Raw genomic sequence first — 5799 nt, 5'->3', positions numbered from 1 at the left:
TGTACTGTATGGCTAACGAGTGCCAGACATGCATGAAAACATTTAACTCACAGTAATTTTGAGAATGATGACTTTCTCTTCAACATTGTCGTAGCGTAGCCTAACCGTTAAAACGAGGCAGATATGAAGAGGCATGCAGCAATGTTTACGGATACATTGTAACGTTGGTTGCAAAGATTATGCAGACTGCTACGATTGACTGACACACGCACATATTATCGAAATCATACGCCGCTAGTCTTTCTACATGGGTTTAGTTAATGATCGGGCTATAATAAGACCATGCCGGCTATGTAATCTCTGAAAAACCGGGACACTTTAGTGGTTGGTGTAAACCGGGACATTTTAGCATCCCGACAGGCTTTTGTCGGGACTCGGGACACGCATCTCAAAATCGGGACTGTCCCGGTTAAACCGGGACGTCTGGTCACCCTAGCTGAAGCTCTCTGGAACGTTTGTGGTTCTCATGCATTGTTGGATTTGCGAGATCTCGCAAAACAAACTCAATATCTCGCAAAACAAACTCAAAATCTCGCAAAACAAACTCGAGATCTCGCAAAAGAAAGTCAATATCTCGCAAAAGAAACTCAAGATCTCGCAAAACAAACTCAATATCTCGCAAAAGAAACTCAAGATCTCGCAAAAACAAACTCAAGATCTCGCAAACCTTGTCAGTGTTTGTCCAAAGTGCATACCTTTTCTCAGTTTTTTTTTTTTTTTACCTTTGTTTTTTTTTTTCATGTCACCTCCCGGGCTCCGTAATTTAGATCCCAAAACTAAGACCTGTAAGATATTTTTGTGAAATTCCAATGTTTAATACAGTTTTTTACCTTTGTTTGTTTGACACTTTCGGAAATTATCTTATCTTATCTTGGAGGCCATGTTTTGGGCATTAATGTCTTCAAAAATATTATTCTTATTAGTCCACTCATACCGAAAACATTTTGGGTAGGCCTAAAATCTTTTTCTATGGCTCTGGCCTATACTCTTTTCTGATTGGCTGGTGGGGTGGCTATTAAGTAAGGGATAACGGCCGCCGAGGTGTCCTGTTATACGGAATTAATGGACGAGGGCGAGGGGCAAAAACTTGCCTCCGCCCAAGTCCATTAATTCCGTATAACTGGACACACCTCGAAGGCCGTTATCCCGCTTATCACCCGGTTGCCATTGTAAACACTGGAAACACGCGGTTCTGTTTAAAAAGAAGCTCACTAGTTCAGCTTGTTGTACAACTTAAGCATTGACAGTTTGCTTGTTTACAGTTGATTCCATTGTTGGGAAGCCTGCAACCAAAAGTCGTCCTACTATGGTTGTTACCATTCATAAGCATTGATATGGAACGGTGTCCTGTTATTCAGAATTAAAGGCCACCCGCCAGCCAATCAGAAAAGAGTATTTCTTCTCTCCGGGTGATAATTCTGAATAACAGGACACCGTTCAATATCAATGCTTATTGTTGTACAGTTGTACAACAACCTGAATTAGTGAGCTTCTTTTTAAACGGAACCGCATGTTTCCTTTGCTTTACAGTGGCAACCGGGTGATAAGCGGGATAACGCCCTTCGAGGTGTGTCCTGTTATACGAAATGAATGGACTCGGGCGGAGTTTTTTGCCCCTCGCCCTCGTCCATTAATTCTGTATAACAGGACACCATTATCCCTTACATAGTATGGAAAGAAAAAAATAATGACTGATACCAAAAGCGCACAAAAAAGTTTATAGTACCCTAAATGTCACAATGGATTTGAACAGAAATAGAAACAGAAATGGGTTTTGGGACCCATTCATAGACAAGAATAGAACAAAATCTGAGATGGTGCAGCAACAACCTTATATGATTTGACACAGAATCAACCTATTTCTTCTAACTGGTGTTTTGGAGAAACAGGTGAAAACTTTGAATTTTGCTGTCCTCAGGGATAGGAAAGCATCCTACTGAGTGGTTGTAAAGGAATGATGTCTTAAGATTTTCTCAGTTTAGGCTACAATTGTTTTACTCATACTTCGTATAAGTTTATTTTCAAAGATTAGGCCCACAAATGTTGACCATTATGAGCAGAAACGATGCATAGGCCTATGAGTTGGATAATTTTCATGTTTCCCATGAAGTCAGATAGCCTATGTTCTGTTTATACTTTTTCCTGACATCAAAAGTCTAATTGAACATCTAGAACACTTAACAGTCTAAGAACTGACATAGGATTGTGCTTGCTTCTCAAACTCAGTAAAACAGTGCTGAATATGTTTGAGAAGGTTTCTATGATGTAAATGTTTTCAAAATGCATGAATCACATACATCATAAATATAAATGATCACAGTCCTCAACTAAATAATTTCCTAGGGTTTCCTAGACTTCTCTGTAGGTAGCTTCTCTGTAGGTGACTTTCTAAAATGTTCCATGTAAAAACTTGCTGTAGAAACTTTCAAAACCAATTGTCTGATTGTGAATTGTGAAGGAAAGAGAATGTATATACATTCAAGAACGAAGGTTTGACATCTGGAGTAGAATTAGACCGTTTTTTGTCTTATCTCTCCTCCATACTTGCTGTGCTCTCATTTTGGCTTTCCCTGGTGCTGAAAGCTTCTAAGTGTTCCATTATTCCTCATTCACAACTCACTATTTTTCCCTTGTTCCTCTTTTTCCATGCCTGTATCTCTACAAATGTTGCTGTTGATTACGGCCACAAAATTACTCTCGCTTTTATTCTTGCTCAGGGCATTTGAAGTGATTTTTTTGTTTCCTTGTTCCACTGATAACGTGGAACTTATCAGATGTCGAGGCAGCATGATTACATCTTTGTGGAGCTGTGTTGGTATGGCTGAGGGAGACTGCTGACAACAACAGTATTCCATATTTAGAAAGTAGCACATCTGTGTTTAGCTAGCAAATATTATCAGTGAATTAGGATTAATTTTTTACCTATGCTTCAGAGTGATATGATATCATATTTACACCACATTTAGGATGGAAGACATTACCAAGGCTTTTTATTAGTGATAGTGTCCATGTTGACTAAACAATCAGGGTTTGAGTCTGTAGTAACTCAGGGTTCCATTTTGGGCCCTCTTTTATTCTCTCTTTATATGCTACCCCTTGGCTCAATTTTTTAAAAGTATAACATTCAGTATCACTGCTATGCAGATGACACTCAGTTTTACCTGCCTGTTAACACTAATGGGATTTGTTCTTTGGAGAATATTTATAACAGTGACATCAAATGCTGGATGGCAAGAAATGTTCTTCAACTGAACGAAAGTAAAACTGATATAATTATTTTTGGCCCTCCAAGTGATGTTTCTATCTTGAAAAATGCACTAGGACCTCTCTCTGCAAACTGCCACAGTAAAGTAAAAAATCTTGGGGTTTTCTTTGACTCCTCTTTAAATTTTAATAAGCAAATAAATAGTGTGGTCAAAGGCAGCTTTTTCCAGTTAAGAACCATTGCAAAACTGAAGCCCTTTTTGTCCCTCTCCGATCTTGAAACTCTTATACATGCTTTCATAACATCTAGACTAGATTATTGTAATTCATTATATGCAGGCCTGACCCACTCCACTCTCAACAGACTTCAACTAGTTCAAAATGCAGCAGCTAGATTATTAAGTGGCTCTAAGAAACGTGAGCATATAACTCCTGTGTTGGCTAAGCTTCTGGTTACCTGTGGAGCACAGAGTTAAGTTTAAAATTTTACTTTTTGTCTTCAAAGCCCTCAGTGGTTTGGCACCTAGTTACATAGGTGACCTACTAATTCCTTACAGCACTCCAAGATCACTTAGGTCTTCATCTCAGAATCTTCTCTATATCCCCAAAACACGCCTTAAAACTAAGGGTGATAGAGCCTTCTCTGTTGTTGCCCCCCAACTCTGGAATAGTCTACCTGTACATATTATGTCCTCTCCAACCATTGACTGCTTTAAGTCTAACTTAAAGACTTTCATTTTCTCCCAAGCTTTTAATCTACCTTAATACCCCCCCCCCCCCCCCCACACACACACACTCTTTATTCTTTATTTTATTTTTGACCAATTTGTTTATTATTTCAATTATTTTCCCCCCATGTTATGTTATTATTGTTGTTGTACCATTGTCATTGTTTTATGTTTGTTTGTAAGCATTTTGGTTCAACTCAGTTGTTTTTAAATGTGCTATAGAAATAAAGTTGACTTGACTTGACTTGACTAGTACTGTGGCATACATTTTCACATGTCATACTCAGTAACCAATGCATCTCATATTGTTTGGAAAAGTGTTAGCTATAGCTGAAAGTGCTATAAAGAGGTATACAAGAGCTATTGCTGTGTTGTAAAGTAGAAATCACAAAAGCAGCAGCAAGTGTCTGAAAATAACTAGCTTCCTTATAGTAGCCCAAACAGGCACAGAAATACATGATTTGTACATGTTTTATTTCAACAATAACCTAAGTATCTTAGTGTAGTTCCTTGTGGGGGAAAAATTACATATTTAATTTAAAGAAATAAACAGTATACACTTTTCCTTTTAGGTATAGACCTGAGTACACCAGGGGCCATGACAAGGTTAATGTTTGTCTCATAACCACAGGGAATGCTGGCACTAGTGATTGATGCATGCTCATTTGTCCCCTGCAAGGATTAACAGAAGACCTAGGATAGAATTCACAATATGACCCCCTACTATTAGGTGTCACACCCTCTAGTGCTCATCCGCAGCTGGCTATACTCATGCTTTGTATTGTCCAAATATGTATTATATATTTAGATAGTGTATAGTGGTACAAGTATGGCAGATGTATAAACAACAAATCTCTGGTAGTGTAATTATGCAAGTTTCAGGCAGTTTGACAACTGTCATGAGACACATACAGGCGCTCCTGCAGGTGTACGGCCGTGCACTGTGTGTACCATCAGGCTACTCAACAGAGATAATTTCTCCTGTGTGTGTACTCACATCAACTTAGCCCACCATAACTTCCCAACTCTGCACAATATCCCATTAACTGCATGACAGTAGCCTGTTTACAATTTTCTGTAAAGTAAACACATTATCAAGATCAACTTTATGCAGAAGTATACGCACACACACCTTCTGTTTGAGCAAGAAAGAGAATAACAGAGTACTGTACACACGCAGCAATTACAGAAGTTGTAGGCTAGGCTACTTGTTGCTTTCTTTTACTGTCTATGTTTGCTGGTTATCAGCACACAATTTTGAGCTAATTCACTATCTCAAGACTTCAAGGCCAACATGGATCTAAAAAACTTTTTTGTAAACGATAAAAACAGATTGGATGGAGACTGCAAAGCTAGAGGAGTTATTTCAGAGGGACAAGAACAAGGTATAGGCAAAATTGATGTGCTTTTCAAAACGTTAGCATTACAGCTGGATTTCGATGGGTGTACGTACATAGCATTCATTCCTGCAGGCGCCCCTGAATATAGATGCTAGTTTATAAGCTATAATTTTATAAACCATGATTTTGCATGTCATGTTAGTCATCGTAAATGTGATCCCCGTGAATGTGTTGCAATCCCCTTCACTGAGGAACCCAACCTCACTAAGTTGGATAAGAATAGCAATTTTTTTCCTAAGAACAGTAGCTACATATTGTACATCATTGTTGATTTTTCATCTTACCCTTACATTTCATGTATATATTCTAGTCTATCCTATCCTTTCATTCTTGTACAATTGCAGTTGTCTATTCATCTATTTGATTATTTCTGAAATGCTCATAATGAATGCACATTCAGCAATCTCCTAGATCCCCTTTGAGAATAGGTGCCGTAATATACCTGCATCAATATATCTTTTCCATCC

This window comes from Alosa pseudoharengus, unplaced genomic scaffold, assembly GCF_046254945.1.
Source record: "Alosa pseudoharengus isolate Yale_2024_CS ecotype anadromous, Long Island Sound unplaced genomic scaffold, YU_APseudo_1.1 YU_APseudo_1.1_scf_18, whole genome shotgun sequence".
NCBI classification, from domain to species: Eukaryota; Metazoa; Chordata; class Actinopteri; order Clupeiformes; family Clupeidae; genus Alosa; species Alosa pseudoharengus.
The sequence above is the reverse complement of the archived record's forward strand: the minus strand, read 5'-3'. Positions refer to the sequence as shown.